Consider the following 10398-nt stretch of genomic DNA (forward strand, 5'->3'; position numbering starts at 1 on the left):
GCAAGAGGTACACAAMAGTTTAGGACTGTTTCAATCACCTGAACTTACTGTAACCGTGCTAAGCCTGACAGGAGACATTTCTCATAGTCAGGATTTTATTTTATTRGAGGTTTTATTGCCAAGGTGACTTTTCAAGTGTCTTCTGAAAGACGAGCTGGCAAGTGGTAAAATATTCTCATTTGTATGAAGAGCAACTAGCAGGGATCTAGTCATATCATGCAATTTTAGAGAAAATTGAAAATTAACATCTAGAATGAATGCTTTCTGCCAGTGCAATTAGACAATAATTAAATGCTTGGCAGCAACGGAGTAGGAAAAAATATTGAAAACAAACATGAATAATGGAAAAATGACTTGCCCATCTGCATGGCCATGACTTCACCAGCACTAGCTCTGAGAACTCTACTTTTTTTGTAGCAATAGATAAAATAATTAACAGAATGTCTTCACTAGGACACTTTCTAGGAAAGAGAGGAAAGGGGGGAAAGCTAGTTTCAGACTTCACTATAGAAGAAATAAACTGTATAGCAACAGCTTCCAGCAAGCCTTTTTGAAGCAAGGTGTATGTGTGTGTGTATACACATCCAAATTTATTAATCTTATTGACATAATATAGGACACCACAAGTGTTCTATGCAAACTGGATTTCACAGCATTAATGTCATATTTGGCTGGTAGTGATTCACAGTTCCGGGGAACTCTGAATATAAGACTATTTTAAGCTGTAGTATACTTCAGAACAAAGTGGAAAAAAATAATAAGAGGGGTGAGGGAAGAGACAATTGACCTTTCTATAAAAGGAAACAAGCTTATTCTCAAAGCTCTCTATCGGAAGGACACTTCTGCCTATAGTAAAGAAACTCAAACTTGAATTTAAGGAAAAGTAATTTTTTGGCTAAAATTCCTTCTTCAAATAACTTAATTCCCACAGTTTACATCCAACAAACAGTTCTTAATATGTATATGACTGAAATTACAGTTTAGGGTAAAAACATACACCAGTATATTTTCTGCATAAACTCTACAGAACAAGAGTGCATCTTTCTAACATGAACCGTAACAATTATGTATGTTCCTTACCTGTTTTTCCTAAGAAAGGCTGGTAAAAGTGTTTATCAAGTTCCCTCCCAGCTAGCATGAAAAGCACGAAGTGCCTAGGTCCAGAGTCTCCCGCATGCACTTAATTCTTGTCTCATCCTCTTCTACCGGAAATCTTGGACCATTACAGAGTCCGGACACCTCTAAAACTATAAAATATAAAAGAAATACCTGGGCCCCCCAACAGTGTCCTCTTCAAACAGATACCAGAGATGCTCACAGTTATGCCATCCCTATGCAGATAAATAGTGGTTAAACATTCAACAGAGCAATCACAGACACAACTTTGCATTTTAAACACTTAAGAGTAAGGTCTCCTAAAGCTTAAAGTAACAGAATCTTCCACACTAAGCGTATTGGAATATGTCACTACACAAAGGAGCTCCAAAACAAACAGCAGAAGTTCAAAAAGGCAAATTTCTTTGTGTGGGGAACGATTACATCACTCCAAGTACTGCGTTTGAATATGCGCAAGGAATGTTTGGAAAAAAAAAATTCTGGAAAACTATTTGAATCCCAAGCTAACCGTTTTGGCAGACAGCCCATGTTAACATGCCTTATTTAAAAGGCTATGTCTCTACCAGCTGTTAAGAGTACATTTGCCTTGGCCAGACTTCAGGAAGAATTTATTCACAACGTTCCATTCTGCATCACACTGCAAATCCAACGAGAGTTTTGCAAGTCTCAGATTACGGTATGAATCTGGGCTCAGGCTAGTTCCTTATACATTTTCACTTCATGAGTTGATAAGACAGGTTGTGAATGATAAACCCTATTTCTGACCATGAGGAGTGTTAGGAACAGCTTTACGCTGAGGTACTTGCAAATTCAATGCATTTTAGCATATATACTGAAAACATGGAAGAGCTTTCTGCACTAGTTCAATACTCATTTAAAGATAATCTTTCCAATTCCTTCATGCCAGCTCATCTCCCTGCAAGTCTCATATTCCACAGTGGAACTTAAAATTTGACACCTTTAATCAAGATCTGCAAGCAATTAGCCACAAGAATTTGTCTGACTACTTATGAAGTGACATAGCACCCATTTAGTTTAACAGCCCTATCACAAAATTTTCCTAGGTAATAAACCATTAAAAATGTTTACAAAAAAAAACAAACTATGAGTTTGAAGAGGACATTCACGATAGTTGTATGCACCATTTGAACTGGATATAACATTGGCTTCATCTATTTAATGCGTTTAGGAAGAAATTAAGAGAAAGCAGTTCCTATTGCTTATGAAAAGGCTTATTGTGAGAATTTTAAGTTACCTAGAATCTAAGACAAATCTACATCAAGAGGAATTTATCTGAAACTACATAAAAGTCATTCAAACCACCCCTTTTATCAGTTAAAATGAAATAATAGAACCAGGAGATTAGATTTATCAGAGGAAACATGCAGGTGACTTRGTTAAAATCCTACAGAACAGAAGAGTTCTTTCCCTCAGGAAATGCTCCTTACAGATCCCTAAATGAAGCCAACAGAATATCCATGCACGGCATCTCAACAAGGCTTTTCTATAAAAAGTCRTCTAATTTCATCAGTATAGAAAGAATATTGAGTTTCTGATATTTCTTTTAATACTGAGGAAATCTATTTTAAACACAGACATCAAATATTAGAAAAGAACAAACAACCTGCTCTAGGGAACACACCTGTATTACAGGAACACAGCCAAGTTCACTGTCTAAACAGAATTGAAGTCATACCTGCAGCATAAAAACATAAAAATAAAAGTCAACATGTTAGCTCTAAGAACCTAAACAGTTCAATGTTTGTAGCTTTAGCTTTAGTCATTTAGACAAATCATTCACTGGAGTATTAATCCTCAAAATACTCAGTTAGTGTTTCCTGTTCCTTTGAGTGTCACAGTACTATCCAGAACTGGATATTATTCTGTCTTATTCTTCTGCCTTCGGCCCATTCCTGCCCCATCATCAGAGCACATAGAATAAAACCCTTTGGGCAAGTGCCCTTAGTATCACAGGTTGTGCGACTTTCCCTCTGCCCCCCACTACATTTTCCTTCTATCCAGAACACATCCCACTCGAACTACAACAAGCTTTTTTGTCAGCAGCTTCTCAAACATTGAATTTAAGACATCCATAAGTCAACAGAGTTGAAGTCACACATTCTTGAATGTTCTTGAGGTTCTTGAATATATATTAAAATAGCAGTAGTTAATAAGCGTATCATTTTTGTGTTTTGTTTTTTTCCTAGGCACAGCAACATCTTGGATTGATTGAACCCTAAAATTTTCCTTTTCATTAAAATTATCTACAATACAAAACCTGAAAATTATTAATAGACTACCGTGCAGCAAACATCATTAACACRGCACTTCATATTGGATATTACACTAAATCATTTCAGTTTCCCTAAAATTACAGAAGCTAGACTGCTTCCAAGCACTTAATGATTTGTGCAGCAGGTCTTCTTAAAGTCCTGAATACATTTATATTTCCAGCATTCTGGTAAGACTACAGTTCAAGAGCAGCATCCAAAGCAGCAGCAACAACAGAAAGTCGGTACAGACCGAGAAAGAACTGGTTATTATAATGGCTTTCTGGGGAAAAGTGTATGTAGGACACCTACCTTAATGAGCACACTAATTCTGATCTGTTCAAATCAGGCAGAAAGTGTCACCAATGTGTTCCTGAAAAATAAAATCAAGTAAATCTGTATGGGTCTACGAGAAGACTTAAAAAAAACATGAAAAATAAATTTTGGTAATTTAGTAATGAAATGCAAGATGACTCATAGAAGTTATAACATATATGGAGAACAGTTATGCAAATAATATGCATATATAAAGAGCAGTTACACATATATGTATAACTATTACTTTACTACTATTGTAACCTCCTCAGAGAGCTAATTCAAATGGGATGAAGGATGCACATCATCATCAAGACCAGTTCCACGTTTCAAGATATGAGCAGAGATTCTTAAAGCTGTTTCTTTGCCATGTCCCAATGAACCAATTCCTCAGTTCCCAACACATAGTTCCTAAATTGACCCAATTTTATCCCACCAATCACTTCTCTTCCTGAAGCAGCCTAAACATCAAGGGAGACTTTATTTTTCCACCCTCCCATTTATAACTATTATTTCATTTCCTCCCTAGAGCTCCCCTATTGGGGGCTTTTTTGTTGATTTTTTTAAGCTGCCTGTTTTCCTTGCAGGAYAGTTAATACCAAAGAGCTACCTGCAATACCAGGACAAAGTCACTTCTATTTTACCACAGATAGTATGGTAACAGCACACTGTTGAACTTCATGAGGTTGAAGCTAACCTCATGAAGAGCCAAAGAATCTCATCTATATTGTGCTTATTGACTGAAAAGACAAAGACTGTCATCCATATTGTGTTTATTGACCTGTGCCAACTCTTAATCCATCATTTGCCTTCACATGATTGTAAGAAGCCAGTTACAAACATAACTCCCACGAGTAGCTAAGAAGCATTTTCCATACCTGTCCCTGTGTTAATTTCTAGATATCCTTCAAAATCCACAATTAATTTTGTTTACTTTTAAATATGCTTTGTATTAAGTGTGGTTTTTAAAAGATAGTTGATTTCTCCTTAAATGAGAACTATTCCCTTCCTGAGCCGAACTAAACATGCCTGGATAGTGGAGTAAACAGAAGAATCGCAGTCAACCCTCCAACTTTGCACACATCAGCTCTTGGCTTGTTGAGCAAGAAAATCCACGTGGGTACATTAGAGAACACACTGTTACTAAAAGGGAAAATGAATCATCCTTATCATGCAGTCATACATCTTAACTTTATTTCAGGTGAAACTATATTTTTTTCTGAAATCTCTATAGCATCGTACTTTAATTTTAATACTTGTTAACATCACCATTAAGGAATATATTGAATGTCTACTACTCTCTTCCCTTAAAAAGGGGGCAGAACTTCATCATATGGCATTACACTTACACAGGTTTCAGTCTAATACTACTCTTTGACCAGATCCAAACTGCAATAATGCCTAAATATTTCAGTCAAAATGGAAGTCCCTTTCTGAAAGGCTCTGTACCAAAAAATGCCTGATTATCACTAAAGTGGGTCTCACTGCATCACTAACACACCCCACCAAGTGTGCAAGCTAACAAATATGATATACTTATCCTACCAGTTGGATATATTAGTACTGACAAATAAGAGCTTAAGGCACAYGGGAACCCACAGCACAGACAGTCATTACTATACCCAGGAGAAAGGGAATTTCAGGCAGAAAAGAACTTAACATCCTGAAGAACTTTGTACAATTAGAGAAAAGCTAGGTAGGGGAAAATAAGAGACACAGAAGTGCATGCATGAGATACAAGGTCAAGCAAACACACATGCACACAAAAGATACAAAAGCCACAAGGAATAAGGAGAAGAGGAGGCAAGAACAACAGCGGGGAGAGGTACAGTACATCCTAACCACCTCATCTTGTACCCCTAAGCTTCAATTATGGCAAGCACAACTGTTATTTAACACTGGAGTGCTTCCATGCAGTTTTAAAAGCACATGATGTTCACAAAACTGGAGAGCTTGAGCTCAACTTTTATTAAGCTAYAGTTTGAAACACACACACAAGGAAACGTCTAGCCATTATATCCATAGGGAAATAAATAAATAAAGCAATAAGTACTAACACAATACACTCCTAATAGCTGGAAGTAAAACTCCACTGTTTTTTCCCAATTATTTTGGTGTACAAACCAATTTTCTTCCCCACCAGCCTATCTTTTCAAGGAGAACATGGTACTGCTGGCACAGTACTCCCGCAGCTTGCTCCTGTGCCCTGCAGAATAACCTTCAACTCTTGCCTACTAAGGTGCTCTCTGTGTGCATTTCAGTCTCCTTCTAACTCAAACAGCATGCCAGAGGCTTTCCAAAAAAAGTTTTGCTTCCTCTTAGGAAAGAATGAAGGAAAAGGAACGACTGTACTCCACAAATATTTAGCTCAAGGAAGGTAAATGCAGCCTCACAACCACACTTGCGCATGTGGTTAGGTAGGGAGAACAAGCTCTTCAGAGCCACTGGCCGCGCACCTTGCATGAGAACTCGGTACCCTGCTAGTCTCAGGAATTCTCTCAAGAGAGAAAAATCACCAAACGAGAAGGTTTTGAACTAGACCAGTACGAGCCTAGTGCTGGCATTCGGACACAAAGAGCACACATGCACTTAAAGGGTGCCCGGGGAAGCAGCAGCGCGAAGGGAGAGGCACTGCCGCGTTGCCTGCGGGCAGGCGGGCTGCAAGCAGGCTGCCCAGGCGGGCCTGGTGATCTACTAAGCCACTTACCGGAGTGCCAGATCACGGCGCGTATGCTCAGGCACGCGGATCCCCATGTGCTCCGGCACTCTCCTACTACGTGCATATGGATGCTGCCTGTGAGCGCGAACAAAACGAGCTAGAGAGCAGCCCCGCAGCCCCTGCTGTCATGCCCAGGCCACCTGATCCTCCCTCCCTTGGGTCTTCTCTGCCACTCTGTATATTCACACAGGCAGCCCAGGGCCCCAGGAAGCCCCAGCAGGAGAGCACAAAGCCAGCGGCCTCTGAGGTGCTCCTTAAAGAGCTGCCTTCTTCTCTTGCAGTACCCTTTAAGCACAATTTATGAGAAAAAAAGCCCTTTCCTCATAGCTAAAAACTTGCAAACCAATATGGGAAGTTATTCTTTACCTAACAAAGYGAACAAGCAAGAGATCTGCTTTACTACCTAACCCACACACAGCAACATCATTTTGGCCTCCAACCTAACAGTAGGTAAGCTTGAGACAACTGTTGTAAGGGCACAAATGGATCATGCACTTTTAAATCCTGCACAGAACAGCACCATCTGCACTGCCTTAAAGTCCACTTTTTTTTTTTCCCCAAATTCAAAGTCCTTTAAATTAATAAAACTAACAGCACACTGATATTGACTCATTTGCTCCTCAGTGCTTAAGCAGAGAGGATAATAAATACTGAAGCAGTTCAAAACTTGCAGAATAGAGATCCAAGTAGGATGTGGGAAATATGATTCCGGGAGCAAGGAAACCCAATTAAAAGTCCCCATCATCCTCCTAAAGACATTCTGGGGCACGCAAGCTGAACCCTGGACACAAAAATCCATTTTCAGAAACACCTGATTACCTCTTAATTACAATGTGGTAACATTATGAGTATAATACAATGTCTACAGCACATTCATGCCAAGTATTACACAACACCTTGGTAAGAACATGATGTTCCCTTTTAGCATAGGCCAACTATAGCAACCCTCCATAAAACACTACAGTCGATCTAGACTAGTGATAATTTACTTGTTCTGCTGGCTAGTGATAATCTACCTGCTTTTCTTTAACACCGCACCACCTCGTCCCACAAAAACCTGCTGCTGTGTCCACACCTTCAGAAGCAAAACAAACTTTTCTGCAGTAAAACACCTTTTAAAAGTGCAAAGGGATAATAAGAATAAAAAAATATATTTTTTTTAAGTAGGGGGGAGGGGTTGGACAGGTAGCAAGAATCCAGGAAAAAGAGAACTGGTTTCTTTATCAGTCCGCATCAGCTTGGAACTGAACTAAGTGCTTCCTRGTCATAATAAAGTTGAAGGTAGGAAAAAATTGCAAGTAGGAGCAAAAAAAAAAAGAAAAATCATAATGCCATTTCCAAGCACTTTTCCTGTTTCACTGTATTCCCTGGCTCAACTCCATCAAAATCTCAATTTACCCAAAAAAGTGTGATTCTTCCCAGGAGAAGTTATTGCTATAAAAATGTATTGTCCAGGGATTGAATCAAATACGTTTATGTAACAGCCTCATCTTATCCAAAGTCTTTGTCTCAGCGACTAAAACAGCATACTGAAAATAAAGGCAGCATGCTAAGAGTTAGTGCCACATGTCCTGTCTTCATGCTTCTCTGGGTAAAACAAAGGAGATATGAGTAATCTCTAAAAATAAAGTGGAACACTGAGACTTCTCATACTTGTTTTAATGTGTGAATATCTACTACAAGTGATAACAATTGACAAATAAGCAAGCAAACAAGACAGGAAAACCATGTAATCTTTGGATCATAAGCAAAATCYGAAAATCTGCTGAATCCAAAAGCATAAAGAAGGCTGAAATTCTACTTTCCACACCTATACTTCTCGTATCTATGAATTAGGTCAGGCTAAACTACACTTTAACTAAGCTCTCCACAGTGCAGAATAGGCCAGATGCTCTTTCAACGCCACGCCTTCAAAGCGGTCATGCAAAGAGGGAACATCAAGTCCAAAGCAAGAATGGTTTTAAAAAAATAAAGCACAACTTCTAGCTTAAACACACATTAAGTGAACACGTGGTTAGATACCACACAAGGAGCAAACGCCAAGTTAAGAGGCAAAGCCAAGCAACAGATTAACAGCCCTCTAGTCCAGTGCTCTGTCTGGGGCAAGGGAGAAAGGAGATGCAACTTRGGGAAAAGGAGCTTGACCAGTTGTTTCACTCAAGCCCTGCTGATGCACCRGAGATGCGCAGGGTACATCCCTGCCTATTCCTTTAGTGTCCTTTTGTTGTAGCCCAGCAATTTGTCCAGTCTTTTCCAAGCTRCTGATATCATTTGCCTCCACATGCTCCTGTAGCAACAAGTTCAGCAGCTACAGTGTCAAGCGGGACTCCCATTTGCCAGCTCACAGCTCTCCTCCTYCTCCCACTGAAGGCCCTTAATGCCAACAGGGCTCAATGGGGTGAGTAACAGCATTTGTACCCTGCTTATAACCTACAGCTGTGACTTTCCCAAGTCAGTCACCTATGCCCTCAGCCTCCTCTCTAAACACCTTTTTGATATCTTCTCTYAGGGCAACTGCTTCACCCATTGATTACTGCAGCTGCCCTTTTCTCTAACTTCACTACAAAGTTAGAGTCATCTCTTCATCTCACACACAACTGTGGACACTTGAGCCAAATAATCAACTCACGTGTTCTCCTTTCTACCTTAAACACCTGCACAAAACTCCTCCCTACCCACCTGCCAGGAGCATCCATKCAATAGCACCCGTGTCTGGACTCTAGGGACAAGACCAAACCCTTGGCTGCCATCAGTGGGACATATTTATCAGCACCACGACATATTCACAACCAATTTCTTGCATTGAGGGAGGTATGCCTCACTGCCACCTTAGCAATCCATTCGGGATTTCACTTTGACAACAAGTAACAGGCAGCTCCAAAACCTTTGAGAAATGTTAAATAACTTGTGTTATCTGCAAACAGTCCCTGTGCCTAGAACAGTGCTGGCAATTTACAATGAGAAGCTGTTTCATTCAAGCAATTTCTGCTACTACCCTTGACTTGACAACTTTACTGCCAGTCATTACAAGATAGCCACTTTTTTTAAACAGTAGATGTGACTCAATATCTTCAAGACTGCAAACCTCAGTCTTAAAAAAAAAAAAAAATCATAAACCAAAAAAAAAGCTGATATACATATATATATTTGCACAGAAGGTATTGCATAAATATATGTGGTATATGCATATACTGCATTACATACAAATGCAAATTCGACCCCAAAGGCCTTCGGTTTGCAAGTACCCGAGCCCCGTAAGGGCCTTTCGGGAACTTTTCACGCTCCTGTGTGTGCCGGGACAGCGGCGCATCCCCCGGCACCCTCATCCCAAGCCAGGCAGAGGTGTCGGCCGCCCGGTCCGCACCCTGCGCCCCATTTGCATGGGACGGGACTTACATAAAGGGTTTTGTAACCACGCGTGTGCTAGCATGCAACCGGTGGCAGGAGCGGCAACGCCGCGCTGGGGAACAAAGTCTGCTGGCGGGGATTAGAGGGAACGTTCGGCACGGGGAAAGAAATCAAAAAAAAAAAAAAAAAAGGAATAAAAAAAGGAAAACAGAGACAAGGACCTGTTGCCTGTTCATGCGTCTCCAGGCACGCCCCGCTTCAGATAGTCACTGCCACGGGGCTCCTCACGTGGAGGAGAAAAATAAAATAAAATAAAATAAAATAAAATAAAATAAAATAAAATAAAATAAAATAAAATAAAATAAAATACAATACATCAAACCGGCAGAGCCGGCGGGCGCGCAGAACGCGGGAGCGGAGGGTCCGTCAGCGCCGGGGCAGGGTCACGGCCGCCCCCCCCCAGTCCCGGTCCGCGGGGTGGGGGTCGCGGCCGCCCCCTCCCCTCCCCTCCCCTCCCCTCCCCTCCGCTGCCTGCTCTCCGGGCCGGCCCCCCCCGCGCCGCCCGGTGCCGGTGCCGCCCGCGGCCCCGTCCCGTATCCCGGGCAACCGGCGGGCGCCGGCGCGGCCCTT

At 41.0% G+C, this 10398-nt stretch overlaps 1 protein-coding gene across 7 annotated transcripts in view; it reads right to left on the reverse strand.

Annotated features, from left to right (window-relative positions):
- The window catches only part of PER2 (period circadian regulator 2), a 37021-nt gene extending 27017 nt beyond the window's left edge, over positions 1-10004 (reverse strand). The window contains exons 1-4 of one of the 7 annotated variants that reach the window (XM_026040012.1): positions 9990-10004; positions 3699-3759; positions 2759-2812; positions 1081-1331 (exon numbers count right to left, since the gene is read on the reverse strand). The gene's annotated coding sequence lies outside the window, so the exon portion shown is untranslated. Of the gene's footprint in view, positions 1-1080; positions 2645-2758; positions 2813-3698; positions 3760-6408; positions 6424-9989 lie in introns of those variants that run through there. The other 6 variants (XM_026040014.1, XM_026040011.1, XM_026040015.1 and 3 more) reach the window with 6 other exon arrangements.
- Between the last annotated feature and the right edge of the window lie 394 nt (positions 10005-10398).

This window comes from Nothoprocta perdicaria, unplaced genomic scaffold (genome assembly GCF_003342845.1).
Source record: "Nothoprocta perdicaria isolate Ctin4 unplaced genomic scaffold, notPer1 scaffold_25, whole genome shotgun sequence".
Taxonomy (NCBI): Eukaryota; Metazoa; Chordata; class Aves; order Tinamiformes; family Tinamidae; genus Nothoprocta; species Nothoprocta perdicaria.